The sequence below is a fragment of the Amblyomma americanum genome, chromosome 5 (assembly GCF_052857255.1).
Source record: "Amblyomma americanum isolate KBUSLIRL-KWMA chromosome 5, ASM5285725v1, whole genome shotgun sequence".
Taxonomy (NCBI): domain Eukaryota; kingdom Metazoa; phylum Arthropoda; class Arachnida; order Ixodida; family Ixodidae; genus Amblyomma; species Amblyomma americanum.
The window spans coordinates 207660014-207682833 of NC_135501.1; the positions used below are offsets into that span (position 1 = coordinate 207660014).

Consider the following 22820-nt stretch of genomic DNA (forward strand, 5'->3'; position numbering starts at 1 on the left):
CGTGCAGAAAAATAGACTATTTAGAAAAAAAATGAAATAAATATACTTCCCACTGGTTAACTAGGAAGCAGTCATTGGTCCAATGCGCATGATGTGCTCCTTTTTACAGTGCCGCGGCCTGTAAGCGAGAAAATATCGTTCCCTCGGGACGAAGCAGCGATAGTGATAGCTGTGAAGCCTGCTCCCAACGCCCTTTCCCTTCTCGCGACTGAAGAGTGGGCCCATCCCCTCGCCCACCCAAAAGGAGCACGTGACCACGGATGGCGCATTCTCTAGAGTCCTTAGACTGTCTCCCGGCTTTTTGTGGACTGTCTGTTGAAATTTTTGTAGAAGGCCGACGGCGACACCACCCAATCAGGAAAACATATCGCTGCATAAGTCTGCCGGCGTTATCTCACTTCCCTGGAGCCATAACTGCGGACTGATCTCTCTTTCAAGACGATTCTTCCTGTTTGCACGCTTATGTGCGCCACTATTTGAAGGCGGCATTTACAAACGCTGGTTAGAAAGTTCTCGCATCAACTTCTCTTCAGGTTCAGCCGTCCACCGTTCACGCCGCTGTGTTTGCGCAGCGTGCACCTGTGGAAACGAGGCTCGACCGAGCGCGCTTCGAGGATAGGAAAAGAAAAACTGCGAAAAGCTGTTTTGATTCGCTGCCCGCGAGAAGCAAAACCGCACAGATTACGGTGGTACGGAACGGCGCGGGGAGGAGCTGAGAGATGCGAGGGGGCGGGAAAGAAAGAAAGAATAGACGAAGGGGAAAGAAACAAGAAAGCGTAGCGTTCATCGCTGCTAAGAAGCCAGGTCACATGCGCTTCAGCGACCGCACCACCGCACTCAGTAGGTTCTCTCCGGGATGCTGTAGCTTTCCTAGCTCATTCGGACGGGTTGAACGGGAGAGAGAGAGAGGTGGGGGGGGGGGGGGGGGGGGGGAATGTTCTCTCGCTCCTGCGACGTCCGTTGCAGCTCTGGAAATGGCGGCACGCAGAACCTCACTTTAGCCCCCCTCCCCGGCGTAGCACACGGCGTTGGCTTCTTTCACCAGCCTCCTCATCCGCTCTTTCACCGACGCTACCAGCCGGACCCTTCCACGACTGCTCTCCGCGGCCCGAAACGTCTTCCTGGTTCAGTTCACCGCGGCAGGCGGCGATGTCGACTCGGCGACCAGATAGAGGGGAAGAAAAGAAGAAAAAGGAAATGGAAAGCGCGTGTGCGCAGCCCGCCGGGTGGTTGAGAGCGATGTGGAGAGAAAGAAGGGATAGAGCGAAAGATAGCGGCGATGAAGAAGAGTGTGTAGTGAGAGGACCGATCCCCGCTGTACGGTGTGTACGTGCAGTGCGTGATGGGGCAGAAGGAATCGCCGCGCCGTTATGATGCTGGTGCCTCGCACCACCCTCCTCCGTCATTGCGTGCCGTCGCGTTCGCCGGTGGTGTCTCTCTTCGCGAGTTTTCGCTGCCCGCATGCCTTCCACAACGCTTCTCTGCTTAGTTTCTCAACAACCCACACCTTATTTCTCAACGGTCCCCCGTACCTCCGTGTGCCTTTATTTTATTTTTTTTTTGCTTCATTGGTTCTTCTTTCAGGCCTTCTTTCTTTCTGCGGGGCTTGCGGCGTGCATATCGCCCCCCTCCCTTAGGTGCCTCTGTTCGCCGATGGCGTCGCTCCTCGCTTGATCACTGGCAAGTCAGGCGAGCGAGCTACGGTAGTGTTTTTTGGCGGAACGGCTTGTGGAGATGGGCTTTTTTTCCACCACTCTCCATCGGTCTTTCATGGGGGCGTCGTCGCCGGGGGCGGCACTGCGCTGCGAGAAGTGGCACGCTCGCAGTCCAGATCCCGGGTCCAGATTACCACAGGACGAGAGCGCGAAGAAACCGTAGCTTCCACTGCCATCTCTCTCTCTCTCTCTCATCGCTGTATGAGCGAGGGAATGCGGCGCGGCATTTAACGTGCGGGTGGATGGGGCGAGGTCGGGAGGGTAGCGTGAGGGGAAGAACAAAGACCAGCTGCTTCCCCGTGGCCCCTTGCCATCGTGGTGTGTGTGCCACGTGGACTGTGCGTCTGCGGCCCGCATTGTTTGGCGTCGTTCGCTGACGAGCAAGTGAAAGCGAGCATGCTGTTTTATAGTTATCCTTCTTCCCGATCTACGTTATCGGGGGGCGAGAAAGCCATATACGGGATTTTCATATCACTGTTACGAGCCGCGTTTTTAGTGCAGTGCATTTGAGTGCGAGGTCTGCTGGCACTTTCAAGTTTCTGCAAGAGTACATCGTGCTGTTGCGTACGTCTTTGTGTGGTCTTGTTTTTGAGCTGTTTCAGTGATAATGGACCACGAACTAGCCCAAACTAGCTCTTAGTACTCTGAAATTAGGCTTCATCATCTATGGTTCATTTCTCTGACCCGATCTGTGGCGCCCACATTCCACGGAGCTTATGCTGACTAATTAATCAGTGCAGTGTGCACGTACCACTTGATTATGAAAAAGTCCATCGCATAAGCTACTTCATAAACATAAGATCCTTCTTTTGCAAGTGTTTCTTTGCACAGTAAATAAACGTTCTTTGGACAGTGTACAGACAGCCCATGAACTTGGTAACAACTTTATTCAAAAGTCCTGCAGAGCTTTCGCCGACGGGGCCTTAGGTATGTCAGTTGAAATTTTTTAGAGCGGTAACTGCATTAGCTGCATGGACGGCGTTAGGGACATGCATGGTTCGACTGCACTCCTTGCAAGCCACAGGGTGCGGCCGTTGCCGGTCGTTCGGCTGACAGCCCTTATAAAAACAGTCTATGGACACTCTATAGACTTCTTATAGACTCTATTGCCTTCCTGTTGATATTTCTTTTTGTCGACTCATATACCCATAGTCAATAGACTGTCTATAGGATCTGTATTGCTTATAGACTAGGGTTCGTCTATAGAGAGTTTATAGACAGACGTCTATGGACAGTCTATAGACTGTGTAAAAATTTTTGTAAGGGAGGTATTCAGGCACTCGCTTTCCCCGTTTGACACGGCGGCAGCTGAAGGTTGCGCGCTGGCGGCTTTGGGACTGCCCCCCCCCCCCCCCCCCCCCCCTCCTATATGAGATATGTGTACTGCGCTCGGTTCAGGTAAAAAGAGCGAGGTGCGAAACGAAAATTCCTCGCGCGTGAATCCGCCAACCGGCTGCTCGTGCGTTTGTCGCTGGGGGTTCACTGGCAGAAGCAAAAGGGGTCACGCAGTCAATAGTTTCTCCATAGACGAGGACGACGCGTGTTCGCAGTTGCCAAGTGTGGAGAAGTCAAAAAGCACGCAGGTGGTGCGAACGGTCGTGGTGACGTAATAGCCCCGTTGTGAGCCTATACCTGGCTGCGGCACAGCTGTTCACGAAACGTTGCTACGCGGAATTCTGACTGTATCGGCAATTCGTGGAGGTTGCCCCCTCAGGGATCATCGTAACCTGAACAGGTGTGTTAAACATAGTTTAGGTTTTAGAAAGTAGAGGGCAGGGGGGGGGGGGGGGGGTGGCTCGCATTGTACCCTGCTTTCGGTGCGTGATGGCCCTGTATACTTCGTCGCAAATACCACCATAATGCAGGCAGGTATCCAGTGTGTGGCGGATAGCCTAGCCAGGACCCCCTCCCGAAATCAAGCTCCCTCCTAGGAACCCAATGACTTCGGCAACGCTCTTTTGGGCATGCACCACTCACCAACCGCTTTTCCCTCCGTTTGAAAAAAAAAAAAAATCCTGGCTGCGTGCCTGTCATCTTCAGCCAAGAGAGGCTTACCGCAGGGCAAGGACTCCTTATCCTCTCGTATCTGCCCTCTCCCCTGTTCTCGTTCCCACGGAATCCACACTGTTACCCAAACAGGTGGTCGCCTAACGGTTCTGCGCATTACATACCCAGTCCCGAGTTGCTCAATCGCCGCTGAACTAAACGTAACCAGCTGTCTAGCTCATCACCCACACCATCCGCCCCACTGCTCCGGCTCCTGTCACGTGCACTACACGCGAGCTGTGGCGCGCGCCCAGCGACAGCGCGCAGCGAAGGTCGAAAGCGGCGCGCTCTTTTTTTTTTTTTCGATCGTTTTCCTGCTTCGCATACTCCCGCGCCCCTCGGCTGCGCTTCTCGATCGGCCGCGGTGCTCTCGGATTTTATGTGCCACACTGCCGTGCTGCCGCGGAGGCTAGCAAGCCGCTTCCCTGTCGGGCGCCAGATTGCCGGCTCGATTGCGACCGTGCACACACACTGCCGCGCTGAGGCTTCGGTGGCCACGTTTCCGTAAGAGCGCGAATCGCCAAATATGTGCATGCATCGCCTTTGCGATCGCCATGGGTGAGGGGGCAGCGGTCGAAGGCAGCAGAGAGTTTAGAGCTTGTGGACGGTTGTACGATAAGTCGTCGCCGACTCGTCGCGCCGGAAGGGGGGGGGGCACGTGAGGGCGCGCATGCGCAGTAGCCACCTGGTTGGTCGGAGAGACGAGATCGGTTCATACCTTGAGGGAATTGAATCAGCTGTCGTTATGTTGGCTATGTAAGCTCAACGAATATTCTGTTTTTCCTATGAAGCCGCCGCGGTAGCAAAGCTGTTACGGCGCTCGGCTGCTGACCCAAAAGACGCGGGTTCGATCCCGGCCGCGGCGGTCGAATTTCGATGGAGGCGAAATTCTAGAGGCCCGTGTATTGTGGGATGTCAGTGCACGTTAAAGAACCCCAAGTGGTCGAAATTTCCGGAGCCCTTCACTGCGGCGTCCCTCATAGCCTGAGTCGCATTGGGACGTTAAACCCCCATTAACCAAACCTTTTCCTATGAAATGATGGTCTCGCGCGTTGTGATATGCTCTGAACTGATGCAGTTCCTTAACTCACCCTCTCACAACGTGGGCATGTCGCATCGATCTCCTCCACTGTAACCGTACTGCCAAGCACGCACGCTACTAACGCAAGACTCGCAATTTATCGTTTGACACTTTTCTTTTTCCGAGACGCGCCGCACTGATTCCTCCAAGCGCTGCGGGTTGGAAAGGAACCGCTTTAGACTTACCGTGGCGCGGCACTGGGCTGCTTGATAACGTAAAGCAGTTTCATTGCAGGCGCCACCACATGGTGGCCGACAGAGGGATTAACTTTGGACTGGATAGAGCGCTATCTTCCAGCTGATTTTTAGACAAAGCAGACTTGTATGAGCTCCGATTCAGTCTTGGAGTTGTGGTCTGCGGTGCTCCCGGCTGAAGCCGTGTGCTAAGCTCAAGTGAGGCGCGAAAACTGAAGCCAACCGCCGAGACCCCATGAGCAGAATCCGGCGTGTTATAATAAGGGTCAGTAACATCGACATCAGCGGCGCCCCTCACTGCGGCAGTGCGGCCGAAAGCGACTATTCGTCGGCTGTGCGTCGCTCTGCTCCACGCTCTACATAAAGCGCGGGTCCTCCGCCATACTCTCTTCATATACAGGACTGCACCACACCACCGGGGCCCGCCTTGTGCACGTTGTGTTGTATGGGCGTCCCCTATCTCTCTCCCTCGGTACATATAAATATAGTGCGAGCGCACTTGAATGCCTCCCCTCCTTCCCTCTCTCTCGTCCCTTGCACGTCCCGGCACGCTTGAGAGCGCCGCGACAACCGCTTCCTCGCGTAACGTTGTCTACGGGCAGCGACGCTGTGTGGTGTGACTGCGCCGGCCCGCTGTGTGGTCGCTCGGTCGGGTAGCGCCCACCTCTTTATATGTGGTGGACGCAGGGTGGGAGCGCGGTTACGTTGCGTCGGGTTTGCGTCTGTATGCACCGTGTACTATAGCTGGCTGGAAAGGCGTGCGTTATGTACTAGTAATCCTGACCTTGGCGCTTTTTTTTATTCGCTAGGACAACGCTGCTTCCTGGCGGCGAACGTAAACGTTAGTGCAGGGACCGACGCTGAAAGAGAGGGTTTGCGAGCGCTTACTACAACGTTTGCGTTAAGCGTTATCATGGGGCCATCACGAGCTTGGAGTATATATGTAACGGCCGTTCGTGCTTGCCGCTACCTGGCGACTGCCCGTTGATACGCTGGGTCAGGCCGATTTGCGTTATCTCGTTTCGCTTTGAACCGTTATAACCGTGCACGTAGAGGCAGTTCTTTTTCAATTGCGCGGAATAACGATTTTGTGACTGTTTATTTCGCTGCGCAGGTTGGAAACCCTGTTTCATACGATGTTATCGTTTTAGCACTTCGAAATCTCTGAAGAGCCGCTTTAAGGACTTCCTTGTTCCGAAATTTAACTTTGAGTAAGCGTTTAAGCAAAGCAAGTGCGCGTTTGCGTCGGCCGTGGTTAGTTAAACTGGCTTATATTCGGCACTGTTTTTATTTACCGGAGAAAAATGATTCGCGGTTTACAATTACGCATCTCGGAGGCGTGGATTCTGCTGCACCTCGCACCAACAGCGAATGTGTCTTGAAGAGTAGGCTATCGCGGTCATGGGTCTCGGAGGAAGTTTTTACGGCTGCTGTTTGACCGTTGGAACGTGAGGAAATAATGACAGAGCTGTCCAGCATCGAGCTGTGCGGGTTTTCCGGGTCCTTTCGTGCCATTCCAAAAGCACGCAGTTCTGTCTTTTCCCGCCCCTTTTTTCTCGTGTTTACCTGCCAAGAAATGAGACACACATTCACATTGCAGTAACTGACGCCTCGGCTCTTCCTGTCATGTGACAGAACTGTGTGCGATTTCGGCTTTGTAAACTCAAAACGCCCTGCTGGACGTGATTACGTGGGCGTGACGCCCCGGTTTGGCCGGCAGGTCTGCTTGGCTTGGCATGTGTTGTCTCTGACCTGTAATAGCTCCTCCCGGAAGTCAGGCGCCAGTATATATGGGCTTTGAACGCTTCGCGGATTTTTCCGGCCTTCGCGCTTCTCGATATGACTACTTAAGCCTTGAAACAAACAAAACAAAAAAAGAAATATAGCGTCCACCTCCACCACCTCTGCCATTCAGTGACCGGTTCTCCGGACGCACTAATTCTGGTGCTGAATTACAGAAAGGCCGCAATCTCAAGACAGTCACAAAACAGTCATAAAGCCCCTCTTCTATTGATGGGCACGGATTGGCGGATGTATCGACCGATAGGAGCGCTGCTAACTTATCTGTGCGATAGGTTTGTGATTTGATCGTTCCCTAATTCGGCCCCTGATGCCGCCACCGCTGCATGCGTGCACTTAGGGCGCAGAACCGGACCGTAAGTTCGCCGAAACCTCAACATCCCTTACTGTCGACCATGGAAATAGTGCTATCGATCTATTAGATCCTTATGCATGAAAAATGCCGCACCTTACGTAGCGGATTTTCAAGAAGCGCGCGGTATGGCACGATGACGATGCGTTTAGCTCTTCACAGTTGGCCAACTCTTACACTCTTATTCTTGCAGAGATGCACGATCTTGGACAAAAATTATTGTGGTACCACAAAAAGAACGAAATATAAAGTGTCCCTGCCCGTGCCACTAAGTATAACGGGCTGATAGCAAGAGTTCGCCACTTAGTGACGCCACACGCGAATCCATCGTCATCGTCTCGATGTTGTTAAGCGAAGCCGGTCGGCAACAAAAGCAACGCGTTACGCGCATGCGTGCAGGGTAAAAGAAAAAAAGAAAAGCTTTGCTCTTTCTCGGTAAGAGCGTTGGTCACGCTACTTAGGCGCGCTAGAGGCTGATGCTTGAATCGGGACGTAAAAGGCAATCTTGACTGCAGCCGTGCATGACAGCCATTGCGGTCCGCGAAATTCAAGTAACAGTCGCGGGATCTTGCATACCCGAGCGCCTTTTTGTGTATAAACGGTTGCTATACTCTTGGTTAGGCCACAGTAGCCCGACGAGCCATTCAAAGATCCACACTCGCGGTCTCTCACCCGTTGCGAACGCCCTCTGGTAAACGGTGTCAGAGTCGCACCGTCGCTTCCGCGTCGATTCACAGGCGCCCTCGGCTGGACGTCCACATGTCAGACCGCACATTTCGTTGGCGACGCCCTGTGGCTCTGATCCGACCCCGCGCACACCGAACACGTTATAGCCACGATGCTGTCTGCATGCCCAAGCGTCCCGTCCCTTACGCCATTCGAATCAACGATGACAATCGCTGTCAACATCAACACCATCCCTAGTCCTGATGCTTTTACTGCGTTACTCGCCGATCTCGCCACACGGGCTTTTATTTCCGACGTTGTGATGCGTGCGGGCGCGATGGATGCAGACCGGTGGCGGGATGCGATCGCACTCTTCCTCTCTGGCGCCACCTTGCGCCGTCTCGCGTTGGCTCTTCCCCACTTCCGCCAACGCTCCTGCGTGCAGGCGCGGAATGCTCCGGCATAAACGCTAGCCTTTCTTAAACGCTGCTTTTCTGCGCGCCAGCGCTCTCCACTTGACGTCGACAGTCCTTCCGCCTTCTTTGTCTTTTTTTTTTGTCTTGATCAGTCATGAATATATACGCGAGTTCCTTTCGCTCGTGTTTCGTGGGGCTGTCGTTCTTTCTGGCGGCTCCTGTCCGTCCGTCAAGATCTCGTTTGGGGCGGCCGACTTCGTTCGGTAGTCGTGAGAACGGCGCTGAAGCGACCTCAGTTAAAGGATAAGTGCTCGATGTAGTCGTCTCCTTCGGAGTACTGCAAGTTCAGTGAATGAGTGAAATCGACGCGGCTGTAGTGCATTACGCTAGCATGACCCCACCTATAGTACGTTTATGTTTCTCGTGACGCCTTAATGCCTCTACGTGGCTTCAGTGTGGGCTCGCTGTCCCGTCTTTTTCTCGACTTATTCGCAATACAATCTGCACTGAGGCACAACAGGCACTGTAAACAAAGGTGACAAGAAGAAAGACTCTACAAAGTGTCATCATAGGGGTCACTGCTCTTTGTTTTTTGAACAATGAGAGCTAGTAAACACCACATAACACGCGCGACGCTGTTGACAACCGGAACAACCCGGTCGCAATCCGGACTGGGTTGGCTGTAGCCTGCGTCAGTTCATCTCTGCAAACGCACGACGGTGTCGAACAAGGGTGACGGAGAACTCGTTCGAAGCGGACGAGACGAGACGACATTGCGTTGGCGCCGGGTGCCAGCAGGTCAAAAGAGAGTGAGGGAGGCTGCATTGGGAAAAAGCAAAAGTGGTACAGACCAAGCGTGACAGGATGGAATTGGACGAGGATGCTCTAAGAGGAACCGAGAGAGTAGAACTCGAAGAATAGATTGATTGGGAGATGAAAGAGCACTCACAGTCTCTGTAGACAGAGCAGAGACAGAGAAAGAAAGATGGAGAGAGAAAAGAAAAAAAAGGTTGTTGGAGTGCGTGCGTTATTTTTGGAAGGCTCTCAGTTCACCGTGGTCCGTCGAGACTGCGTCATCTTCCTGGTGCGCGCCTTGGCGTCGTGTAGACAAAAGGAAGCGACCCCAACAAAGCGAATGAAAGGAGTCTCTCGGACGGAAGACGCCGCCGCGGTTAGGTAACAGACGCGACGGCGGGCATGCAGTGCTCCAGACGTCGGACTGCAGTGCGTAGAGGGTGAAGGCTGCGCCCTCTGTCGTCAGCCGCTTTCATTTCTCTGCGCGCCGCATGCGACCGTATAGTCGCTGTTCTAATTCTTTTATTGCTTACCGGGCGCATGATCTGCTTCATCGTAGTCAGCTCTGTATCGAATGTATACCGCCAGCCTGGAACTGGGCTATGGACGGCCTTGTGGTCAGTCTTTGCGGTCGCATGACTGGCGCGCTCAAAGGAAGAGAGAGAGGGCACTGATCTAGTCGGTTCATAGCTTGTAACAAGTAAAAATGGCGCTGTAGGCAGGGAGGGGAAAACGGAACCACGGATACACGTACCATTTGTCATGTAATTCCATGATGCGCTGTTCTCCTGAGCGCTGTATTTATTTGTTATAGACTACCAGGCTTGTGAGGACATTTAACGAGCATAATTAACAACCGATTGCCTGCTAGGGTGTCAGAGTGGATTCTAAGAGGAACAAAGTGTAATCGAAGGCGGCTTTGTGTCGGATTGATTGACGGGGTTAGGAAATTAAGGATTAGTGTGCCCAGCTGGGTTTCTCCTAATGATTAAGTTGTAAGAAGCAGTAGTCATGTATTGCTGGATTTTGTTGTATAGTGTGCATGCATGCAGGCACAGTGGTCAGATTAGTAGTTACTCTTGCCACAACAAATGATGAGCACATGTTCCTAAAACCGTTATTGTGACGTCACCTCTTGGTGAAGTTTTCGCCACCTGCGAGCGTATGCATGAGGTGAACTTAGCCTGGCGAACGTATACCTTAATGGCTCCGAAGGTGCGGTGACGTCACTCTATGTTAAAGTTACAGCATATGCGGCTGTCGCGCGCAGGGCAACTCCTCCGGAAAGCGCAATTTGTACTAGTGACCTCGAACTATGTGGAGACGCGAGAGCAACGCGTATGTCGGAAGCTGACCTCGTTTCGCGGAAGCGAACGGGAATAAAGACGTCGTCCGGCACCCTAACCATATGCGTGGCCCCGTTTTGTGTTTAGTTTTGTTTTCTTGCTTCTTTGGTTCAGTCCACGTGTGTGTGTTCGCCGCTTTCGTGTGGTCGCGTTCACCTGGACTCGGTTTTCAAACTTCGTTAACGTCCCGATTGTTGTTACTCGAGAAAGTGGTCGAAGAAGCCAGTGCTCGGTAACGTGGTTGGTATACTGTTGGGGATGTGATCGCGTTGTTCCTTCTCTGTATCTCGTTATTTATTTATTTTCTCTGTCGATCTAGACGGGACTGCAGCAACGAGTGCTTTATGTGGTGAAGCCACTTGAAGAGATAAGGGAAGGAACTGTTGGGCGAAGCGTAATCACTCAGGAAGCGGACAAATTCGGGGGCCTTTCGCCTTCAAACGTCCCGAGGCAGAGTTGGATGGAAGTCACAGCTGAAACATTACAATTCCGCCCCCTTCCCTACCTTTCCTCTCTCTTTCTGTCCGTGTTTTGCGGACCGGGCACTGTTAATTTAGTTTTTTACTAGGCCGTTCTGTTCTTTGTCCATGTATCTGCTTGAACCTTGTTCTCGACACAGTGCAAATTGAAGCGATCGTGTAGCTCGTCTTGCGCATGTACCTGCGTTTAAGACATGCAACCTGACATGCACGTATACTGCGAAGTAAAAAGCAGTATTTTGATCGTGAGGTCGCAGTAGATGTCTTGAGCGCGCTTACCGAGAGGACGATTAGCATTTCCTGCGAAAGTACACGGTGAAAAAAAAAATGGGCAAACTGCCTGTTGGTAAACACGACAGTCAAACAACAACCACTCTCCCCCTCCTTTACCGCATCCGCATTGCCTCTTTATGCAAGGTTCCCTGCTCTGTTGCTGGTAACGGCAGTGGAGTGTTGCGATCGCTCTAACGTACTTCGTAGAATCGTAACAAAAGCGATGGCAGCGCTCTCTGACGTGCGCTAAATTAAGCGGAATTCGACGCTGTTTTTGTATGCGCCTAGCCATGACGTCACCACCGCCCTTGATCGTTCGGGACCCCTTTCCGTCTTCCCGCGAATGTATTGTAAGCGCAGCTAAACGCGATATCAGAGCGTTATTTTTAGTAGGGATTCGCTGAAAGGAAACACCGCGGCGTGCTTACAGTTGCCTCGAATAAAAACCGAGCCTAACCAAGGTCACGGTGGCGGCAAGTAATGCGGTCTTTGTATCACGCCTTTCCTGGCCAACACAGCTCACCGATGTGGACTATGCTAGCTAGGGGAGGACCTAGCTAATTTTGTGGTGATCTGGCAAAGCGATTATCATTGTCCGTCCAATAGGTGCCGTCCTTTAGGAGCCGGTCTGCACGTTCGAGCACTTTTGGCCGGATAGGGGGCTGTCTACAGCTGCGGAACGCCAGCTGTAGAACTCCAGTGCAGAACGCCTGTAGCGCACCAGTTTACAGCTGCAGAGCAGCAAGCCTGTTCAGCGCTTCTTGACGGATCCGCACGCCTTAGAGGTGCCGCAGACTATAGCTCATTTCAATCCGCCACCTCACTCACCTTTTTTTTTTTTTTAATAACGAACCCCCAGCCGTTTCTACGAGCTGCTCCTGTCCACGGACGTCAACCTGAACCAAGCTCGCGTTTCGCGGCGCTTATTGGAAAACCCGAACACGCTTAGAAAAGCGACAACAGTCGCTGCAGATACGTCGTCGCGGACTGGTGCGAGCATGGCGGCCACGTTGCGTAAGAGCAGAGCGGAAAATAAACTCCGCAAGAGGCGATGTCCTTGCCCGCCGCTGTCTCGCGCGGATGACGTCACCGAAGCGCTGCGAGCCGAGCCGCCAGAGTGAAGCCTGTTTGTGTGTATGCGTGCGTGTTTGTGTACGCCAGCTGCTACCGTGCATCGCGGCTAATTATAGCCGAAGGGGGAAGACGAAAGGGACAGTAACGACCGCTCAGTGCGAGCAACGCGGTGGCGGCCGTGGCATGGTAAGTGTGCTGCATACACCGCGTCTAGCTCCTCGAGAGGCGGTCTGTTGGTCGGTGGGGGGCTGTGCCTCTTGTTCGCGCGGAAACGATTCCTCCAAAGCAGTCCTTTTGAAGAAACCGCTTCCTTTGTGCGGCAGTGGCTCTGCCAACAACAGCGCTCTGTGCGAGCGTCGGAACCGCGCCGTGTTGGGTTTCAAGAGCCCTGTTCTAAACAAATAGGAGAGATTCATGGAAAGATGAAAAAAGACGCCTGCGTTTTGTTTTGCGGAAGCGCTTATCTGGCGCAGTTTGAAGCCTCCCGAATGTAGGGTGTGAGAAATTCCTTGAAATTCCTTGTTTATCATGAACAGTCTCGCCCGGTATAAATGTGTGCCTACCGTATGTGCTGCAAATCAAAAGCAGCAGTAAAAATAAAAAATGCAAACTTTCGGCCCTACGCCAGGGCGCAAAACCGGCATCAGAAACTGTCCCGCCGTAGCCTCCGCTTCCCTCAGCTAGAGTAAGCCTACACCCAGGCACGACGAGCGAGCGCGCTCTCCGCGAGACCGGCCGTGACTCAGTCCACATTACACGGAACGCGATCGGCTCCGGTAGCGCGCAGTTTCTCACGGCGCCTGATCGCGGAGGCCACGCTCAGAATGCACATTCTCGACGGCGCTTATGCCCCTTGTTCAAATTTCCCTCAACAGTGATTTGGGAGTACCCTGGGGTGCTCGCTGTAGTGTGCGTAGCAGATGAGCGCTTCTTCGGCAGGCAGACTGATGACGAAAGTCGGGTCAGTAGTGCTCGTGGAAAGGTGAAAATGAGATTTGAACGCTTCAGCGGGCAAGCGTTGAAATTTTCCATCCAACGGCAGTCCTTTCAAGTAGGAGAAAGTGGCCCCTGCAAAACCGTAAAGACCCATGCACGGAGTCTCCTCCTCTCTCGCACACGCTCTGCACCGTGGAGAAATGGAGGCCAGGCCGAAAAGGACTCGGCTGTGCCGAGTAGAGCGGCGGCCGAAACGGGGTCAGGCGCGTCGTCGTCCCCTCCGCTGTGTTGCGTGCCTCTCTTTCGGCTCGCTTCGCGCCGCCACGCCGCTGCGACGGCGGCGCGCGCTCCGCTGCCTCCGCATTCCATGCGCCGGCGATGAACCGACCTCGCCCCCACCACCGGCATCGCTGTCTCGTCGGACAGTCCGCCCGACGGCCAACTAAGTGGACGCGGAAGCACGAAGCTATGCGAAAGAGACAAGAACGCTCAGATTGTTCACCTATTCCACCCTCCCAACCAAGCAATTGCACGCTGGCGATGTCAGTGCAAGTTAAAGGTCCCCAGGTGGCCGAAATTATTCCGGAGTGTCCTCCACTACGACACCTCTTTCTTTCTTTCTTTCTTTCTTTCTTTCTTTCTTTCTTTCTTTCTTTCTTTCTTTCTTTCTTTCTTACCGGAATGCTTAGTTTTGGCAGCGGAGGCATACTCCCATTGCAAAGCATATATAGTAACTTGGTGCAGTTAGCAACGGAAGGAGGATTTTAAACGCTCCAGCGGAGTTCTTCAGTTCAGAAAACAGAGGGGATTAAAACCTTGGTTAAAATCTTCGTAACTGTTTGAACTTCGGGTGTTTTTAATAGGGAATTTGTTTCCATTGCCAACCGTAAGCATTCCGTGTTTTTAGTGTTTAAAATCCACCACAGGGCTTGGGCAACATACCGTGCCCCTAATGGAGAATAATCTAGGGTACAACTTACTCCATTTTTACTCCATTCGTGTTTGGATTGTAGTGTGCTCTAAAACAGTTTGATGGGAGCGAGAAAGTGTTAGCTGCTGTAAACAGGCATCGAGCGCTTGAATGCATTTTTAGCAACGCGCTTCCCCTTTAAGGCTGTAGGGGGCAGCCCTCTTTGTTTCTCTGGGAGAAGCATATACTTCTGGCGTGTGCCTGCTTTAAATGAGCCGCCTCCTGTGCGCGTTTGTGCTGACTGCTGGCTTCGAGCGAAGTGGCCGGCATGTGCCAATATGGCGCTTGCCTAATTTTACTCAGATAAAAGAATACAGCCGTTAGAGTTCGAAGTTCGGAGATCAGAGTTCATTTTCCGTGGCAACGTACGTTTCCGCAATCATCTGTCAGCGTGCGCTTTTAATTGTACTTGCAAATGAAGAACTGCTGCCAAAAACCCGTGCGCCTTGACGTTTAATGAGAGTGAATTGCGGAGTTCAAAGGGCAAGGATCAAAAGGCTCTGCGACCCGAAGCCGAGCGCCCTTCTGTACGTGTTTAGACTGTCTGAAAATGTCTATAGACCTTGGGGCATAGGAAAGAGGCCAACAGTCATTAAAATCAAAGAGCCAAGGCTACAGCTAACATGGTACCATCGAAAGGGGAAGGCGAGGGAACCACCGTCATGACTCAGTTTGTAGAGCACTGCTAGTGGCATGCGGAGGTCATGGGTTCGGATCTCAGTGACGACAAGTCGTCTTTTCTTCTGTTGCAAAATCGCCGCCTGTCCGAAAGAAGTGCATAATTAAAAATTAAAATACCTTCCGATTAGTTCTATCTTGAAGAAAGTAGCATGTCTTAATGACTGTTAGCTTCATTCGTGTAATTTTTACACGAAGGGGTCCTTATATGCTCTATCTGCAGACATTTCTGGTTACTCCTGAACGTCAGAGGAAAATTCTACGCAGTCTACCCGTTTCTTTAACTCAGGAATACTTTTTTTTAGCGCCTGCATGCATGCAGCCTGGCTGGTGTATAGTGAGCGCATAACAAAAACTACACTTGAGATCGGGAAGTTTGGCTTTGGCGGTCGACACGAACCCAACAAATAAAAAAAGGAAGAAAGAGAGAAAAACTGCGGCAGCGTCGTCGTCTGCTTCTTTTTCCGCCACTGAACTCGCGCTCTTGGAGGAAACGGTTCGGTGCAGCTTCCGCCATTCCACACACGCGGGCCACTCGTAATCCTTGCAATGTCCTCCTCGGTGGTGACCCACTTTTTTTTTTCTCTGCTGCCGAGAACGACGTTCGGCTGTTGTCACCCTCGTCGGGAAACATGTGGTGCGGGGTGACCCTAGTTGCAACACGTGTATACATATATGAGAGAGAAAGAGGGTGAGAACTCGCTTAATCCGAACCTCCGGTTTATACGAACTACCCCTTTGGTTCCTTCAGCATTAACTGCATAATATTGTAAAAGGCTCTCCAGTTCATTCGAAGTGCGCATAATTCGGACAAACGTTCGGTCTCTTTTAAAGAGTTGCGATTATTGTATTTTGCATTTCGTACTTTCGCAGCATAGCGAAATGTCAGCTAGGAAATGTCCCCGCGCAATGTAATTCACCAACAGTCGTTGTCCACTGATTGGCATCACCAGCTGCGACGAAGGGCCGGTAAGGAGAGAAGGTGGAGATGAAAGAAAAGGCGCGATGTCACTCTGGGTGAACATCCTGACCCGTGAGGTAAATAGTCGCGGAGAGTTGACCGAGATTTGTTCGTCACACCCCACCACAATACCTGAATATCAAAGGAGCAGTGGCTGGCTACCCTACGCAGCACAGCGCCTGATCTCCAGTCTCCTTCCTGGCTGCCCTTTCCCCTTTGGGACAAACGAAGTAACTGCATTCAGACTGCGCTAGCGTTCATTTCTAGTGGAATAATTTTCTAGTGCAGCCGAATGACACCAGCAAGCCGCTTTTCAACTCCAGTGGCCAAGTAGCGGGAAAATCCGCTCTTGTGTGTTGAGCTCACTGTTTTCATTCATGTTGCAGCTGCCTCCGTGCACTCGCAGTTCAGCCTGGCACGTGTCCCGTTCTATTCTCAGCCCTTTCACACAGCGTGCGACAGACAGACACCACGTGCCGTAGCCCTCTCCGTGTACGCAGCGTGTATTATTTCGCTTGGCGCTTGACCAATCCAAGGCCATCGGCGTTGCTCGTCCGCTGGTGTTCTTGCTTTCGCGGGGCCGCTAATTCGCCGGTGACCGACCGCCGTGCTTCCGCTAACCGCTATCCGCGGTGTCAGAGAGAGAGAGAATGAGCGTGCGCGTACGCAAAGCGGAAGGACGCTGTGCTCTCTCCGTCTCCGCTGTTACGTGCAGTGTGCACAGACGCTGTTTCGCGAAAGTTCTCGGCCGTCGTTAATATAACTAATTATTTTATGTTTCTTTTCTCTTATACAACTACAAGGATTTCACAGAGCTCCACAGATTTACCGTACAACTTTGTGGTGACTGTAGGGTATGGTGACTGTAGGGTAGGGTGGCTGTAGGCCAGGGTGACTGTAGGGAAGGCGGACCGTAGGTTAGGGTCACTATCGTAGGGCATCCAAGGTGGCTACGGAATAGCCTCTCCTCCGGCGCCTTTCAGCAGACGCCCTACTTTGGATGAATTCCGGGCATCTCCTGGCCGAAAGCGGTTTAAAACGGCTGAACAAGTCTCAGGTTCCGTGACATTATTTTGGCGAACAGTAATATGCAAAAAAAATATGATAGCCGTGTTGGAAAAGGTGATGGCAATAAATAAAATGACTCTAATAAACATCAGTATGCAGTCTTCTACAAGGGTACAGAATTAAGTCCAGTTTTGCCATAACGGATCTGCCAGAGCTCGAGCAGCGACATAAAAATCCAGAACCGTATATCACTCCTAAGACGTATATGTTTTAAGAACATACTGATTTTATGACAATTTTCTGTTCACTTGATGCATACTCACATGTTCAGAATACCTTTCGCAAAGACGGAAGACCGGGCTTGTTGGTATTTCGTCTTTTCGGAATGACGCACAAAAAGAACACCACGACATAAGTGCTGTCGTGTCGCTCGTGCAGTGTCCTTTTCACCGCTCTTCCGTAAAAGGTGACCTTTTTGGAAAATCTTTCGCAACGCTGCACAGAACTTTCGATAGCGCCAAGCGGAGGCGAGCGCAAAAAAACAACAAAAAAAAACGGCACGCGCGCCTCAGTTCGCCCACACATGTGGTTTGCCTCTGCGGGGGTCGTACGGCAACCGATGCGGCTCCCGGCCGTGGAAAGAGTGCGCCGCCGCGCTCTTGTCTCTACGGGGTTTCACCAAGGCTATATCCGCTAGCGCGCCGTAGGACCAGCCAGCCCCCTTGGCGCGCTCACCTGCCGCGTGCACTCGCCTGCAAGCCGACCCGAGCGCTCGGGTACTGATCCGGAGTGCCCGGGTTCGAGCCCCACCGCGGCGGCAGTGTTTCGATGGAGGCGAAACGCAAAGGCGCCCGTGTGCGGTGCGACGTCAGTGCACGTTAAAGATCCCCGGGTGGCCGAAAATATTCCGAAGCCCTCCACTACGGCACCTCTTTCTTCCTTTCTTCTCTCGCTCCCTCCTCTATCCCTTATATTCGGCGCGGTTCAGGTGTCCGCCGAGTTGTGAGACAGATACTGCGCCATTTCCTTTCCCCAACAACCAATTTTCAATTTTTCTATATTTACCTCTCCCAGTCCCTGGAACACGCGTGCGCAAAGAAAAGATCGCTTCTGTTGGTAGCAGTCGTAACAGACCGCAGCCGTCTACTGTTTTGGACATAGACCTGGGGGCACCTTTTCATTGGGTTTCACCCCACCCCCGGTGGCAAAGCCGAGCACTTGGATTAAAGGACAAAGTACTCTTTGGAAAAACAGGGTTGCTTCTCGTGCTACTGAGATTCGAACCCAGTACCTCCCGTGTACGGGAAGGATGTTCTACAGATACTTTATTATATAGGTAGTTCATTGCTGCTGTGCTTTGTTGCTGATAATGATGGGTGAAAGACGAGTTGTCTACGTATACTAAGGGAACCTACGTTAAGGCTGTGTTCTGCATGTAAAAAGAAGAAAGATAATGAAAAAAAAAAGTGATGATTCTAAGGTAACCGAGGAGGTCAAAATCATTCACCCACTCTGGCACCGTGCAAAAAACCCGAACAGTTCCTCAAAAGCATTTAGGGGGGCCCGAGGGCGTACACAAAGTAGCATGATGAATACACATTCTGTGCGCGAAAGGCACTAAAGCTGGTCTGCCTTTGTTATCTGCGGGCTGAACACACTGAAGCTCGCATGTTAATTTTTATGAAAGTGTAACGGAACAGAAAGCTGACATAATGCCACTAAGCACCGCTAAGCTGACACAATGACAAGTAGCTGAGAAACGAATATGACAATTTTCAGTTCGCTTTGCGCAAACGGTTATAAGTTGACTTGCCACGGTGTTGCGCGCGCTGGTTGCTCCTCTAATCCGCGCTGCCCCACTAATCCGCGGCAGCGACTTGCGTGCGGGCAAACGCGGTACGCGCGGCCGCACACACGCACTCGGATTGGCACGGGAAAAACTTCCGTATACGAAAGGCGGCGCGCTCGAGAATTTCGGGCGCGCGCGCACGCACGCTCGCTCCATGCGTGCGTCACTTGGCGGGCAGCAAAGCGACCAGCAGAGCTTCGGTGCTTTCCGTGAAGCGACCTTTGAAGCATGGCGCCTCTGAGGGTAGGGCTGTCTTTTTCGTCTCTGGTTTTCTAGTTCTCAAAGCCAGACAGATGGGGTAATGTGCGGAACCTGTTAATTAGTTTCTCGAGGAGGAATAGCGAAACGCCATGCGCTTTTTCACGCGCCGGAACACGGGTGTGGAGGGTTGTTCTGCATCTGCTTGGCTGCTTCCGAGAATTCAAGGCGGCGCTTTACCCGCATGTCTGAGGCGGCGCCGGCAGAAACACTATCGAGGTCGCTGCACACGCGCCCTCGTGCAGTGCAGTACACATTTAAACGGAACACCTATTTAGTCTTCTAGCTTTGATACCTGCGCGGCTTTCACATTCATATGCGCTATAAACTTCCGGCAGGCGCGACATATAAGCGAATTGTTTCCTCATAGATTGAAGTGTAGGGTGCTGTCCTAGTGATTAGAATACAAAAGTAGGTGTTCCCTCCAAATGTGAACTGCACTGTAGAGTACACACATGGGACTTTACACTGCTGCCTGGAATTTCACTGAACAGTTTTGCCCACGTGCTCGCTTTACGCTTTCCTCGTGGACTTTATTGTGTTTTGTGTTCATACGTCTTTGGCTTCTTCACCTCTTTAAAAAGCATTCAAGCGTGATAAGCATGCATAAATGCAAAACTGCTTGCATTGATTTCAAGGGGTGGATCGAAGTGGAGCTTAGCAATTTTACAGTGCGTATGGTATGGTACTATATCGGATACAACTCAAGAACGAAGCGACTTTTCCACGTCAAAGGACCCCCTTTCCAGCCAAAGGCGTCGACTGATTCTCGTGCGCCTTTTAGCGTGACATTGCAGGGAGTGGCACCACACTGCAGGGAGAGGACTATCCCCGACCATGGAGGGAGGGAACTATCCCCTTTCATCTGCCACTCCCTGCATTGTCACGCTAAAAGGCGCACGAGGATCAGTCGACGCCATCGGCTGGAAGGGGGTCCTTTGGCGGGGAAAACCCACTTTGTTTTTCAGTTGTATCCGCCTATAGCATGGCAGCATGCATAATGGGTATATATTATTCATGCTATACATAATATGTATATATGGGGCATATGAAAAGCATGTTTAATATGCTAGTATAGGCTAAGGCTCGTCCTGACATCTGTATTAAGAACCCCCCTCTCCACTTCCATTCCTGCAATGGGCTTTCTGGCTTCCTTCTTCTCCTTTATTTTTACCTCTGAGCTCAAAGAAAAGGAAGAGGCCAACTAATCCCCATAGAGACCCCCCTCCGCCCCCATTCTTTTCCCTCCAAACCGCGTATTAATTCCTCGTCTTCTCTCGTTCTTCTTCCTTCGTTTATTTCTCTCTCGCTTTTATTCGTCTGTTGGGACGCTCGAAAATCGCGCATGCCAGATGGGCGAGCCAGCTCCTCCCCGTCTCAGCTGACGATCGCCTTCCTTACTTTTCTCTTTTTCGTTCTCCGGCACTTTCTTCCGCGAGAGATCGGCCGGCCGCAATGGTCCCGGTGCTGCCTGCGCCTTCTTTTCCACGCGCGTTACCGCCGGGGCCCTTCCCCGCCCCGCACGGACGAAGACGAGTCTCCTTCACCGAGTGGCACACTTTCGCAGCCTCGCTGCGGCGGCTTCCCGCTCGACTTCCTCGCCGGCCAACGCGCGCATGCATCGACGACTGCTGCCGCCTACGGGGCCAGCTTTTTAGGCGTCCCGCACCAACGGCTGGGTGGCCGACTCGCTAACTGGCTCCGGCTGGCCGGCTTCCCTAGAGAGAGAGAGATAGGTACTACAGTGGAAGAGAGAGAAGGGCAAGAAAGTGTGATAGCTAGAAATGAGGATCGATACATAGTTGCCTGGTGGATAGATAGCTAGCTGTATAGAGGGGGGGAGAGAAGGGATAGGTGGATGTAGAGAAATGGTGATGTAAGAGAGGGAGAGGTAGATAGGGAAACTGTTAGGGATAGGTAGGGATGGAGTTAAAAAGAGGGGAAGTAAGGTCAGTTAGATTACTGATAGACAAGGAAATATAGTTGTGCAGACGGACAGACACAGAGGGAGGGAGGGATATTTACCTAGGTAAATGGGTAGGGGAGAAAGAGAAGGAAAAGGGGAAGCGGCAACTGCGCACATGAAAGAAAGTGAAATAGTGCCGGCGCAGGATAACAGGAAAAAAAAAAAAAAAGGACACCGCGAAGAGACGCCTGGTGGGTTTCCTCGGCACATCTCTGTGTCGGCGCAGTTCCTCATAGTGGTACTTTTGTTCCTCTTTTCTTTCTCCTCGTTAGATTGCGAGGCGGTTCAGCCCGGCCGCGTGCCTTCTTTTAACCGCGCCACCGCGGCTGTTGCTGCGGCCGTTCGTCTTCATATCCGAGCCTCAGTCGGCGGCGGCGTCCAGCAGTCGCCGGCGCGCACACGGGGGCCTTCGAAGTTGTCCACGTCTGTATTTATACTCCCCGCTGTGGCGCCTATCTTTGGCGTTCTTTGCTTTTGCTGTTTGCAGGGACGATTCATTGCGAAGCTGCCTCTGAGTGCAATACGCTGGCACTCTGTGGCTGCTCCGCGCAGAACTGCAGGAGGCTGTGTTTGCCGCCCAAGACGCTGCGGTTTCACGGTTTCGAGCGTATGTCTTTGGTGTGATAAATGATCGTTTTTGCTGCATTGGCGCGCAGGCAAGTGGCGGCCTGAATGTATATAGATCGGAACATGCCACTTCTCTACGCCTTCAAATGAAGAAAGGCAGTTTATATATCGACCGACTTCTTTTCAACCCGCAAGCTCGAGAAAGGGGTCGGCGCGTTCTCGCTGGAATAGGGTAGAAATGATTAGTTATATCTGTAATGGCAAGCAGGGGCTGGGCTCGCCACACAACACCGCTGTTGTACAGATTGACGTCAACGCAATACTAAGATGCTTTGCAAGCTTGAACCAAGTGCAGAGCGTTCTTTGATGTCGGACGTGTCGTTCATGTCTTTGACATCGGCGCCAGTTTACTGAAACCCGCCCCTTTGCATCCATCGCGTGCAATGTGCGTCGAAGCAAAAACCTGACTTTCTCCCAGTTTTCGAAGACTGTGTTTTTTTCTTCCGCACGTTGAAAGGAAACGCAATTAAGAACATACGGGAGGATAAAAGCTACCCGCCATCGTTGATTTACAGCGTCGAATTATAGCTCGGCATTCATAGCTGCTGTGCAGGAGGGGGAGCCTTCTGGTCCTGCCGGCGAAGTATTACAAGGTAACTCTATGTGCCCTTCCGCGAAGGATAACAAGAAGCGGCCCTGGCGAGGCAAAAGAAACGCAGCCGGGGCAACGCTGTTGACACGGCCTGAATGCAGACCCTGCAGGGACGAGTAAGCGAGGAGAAAAGAAAAACAGTTTCAGTGCGTCGTCTTCTGTACTTGATCAATATCCGCGGAAGTTATACCTCTAACCGCAAGGTGTTTGGGCTTAACGAAGTGACTCAGGCTATGAGGGAGGCCGCAGTGGAGGGCTCCGGATAATTTCGACCTCGTGGGGTTCTTCAACGTGCACTGACATCGCACAGTACACGGGCCTCCAGAATTTCGCCTTCATCGAAATTCGGCCGCCGCGACCGGGATCGAACCCACGTCTTTCGGGCCAGCAGCCGAGCGCCATAACCATTGAGCCACCGCGGCGGCTCTAACCGCACGGTGTGTGCGACTACTTCGGCTTGTGCACTGCTTATGTTTTTATGCGCGAATTGCTGAATTCAAGTCAGTTCAGTTGAGTCAGACCAATTAAATTGAGTTGATTAATTGGACCCTTCTTGAATTATCTTCAGTTTAATTAAGTCTAACCGCTAATTGAACTCAATTCAAATGAATTTAAATAAACTCGGTCAGTTCATTGAATTTCTTCGATTTAATTTATTAATTTTAACCAGTTCAATAAGTGGTTCAGCAGAATTGGGCTGATTCAGTCGGAACTATAGTCATGTCAACTGATTTGATG

General features: G+C 52.0%; 1 protein-coding gene across 3 annotated transcripts in view; it reads left to right on the plus strand.

The window, feature by feature from the left end:
* LOC144133536 (ribosomal protein S6 kinase alpha-5-like) overlaps positions 1-22820 on the plus strand; it is a 258998-nt gene that overhangs the window by 192512 nt on the left and 43666 nt on the right. The gene's annotated exons all lie outside the window — the stretch shown is intronic.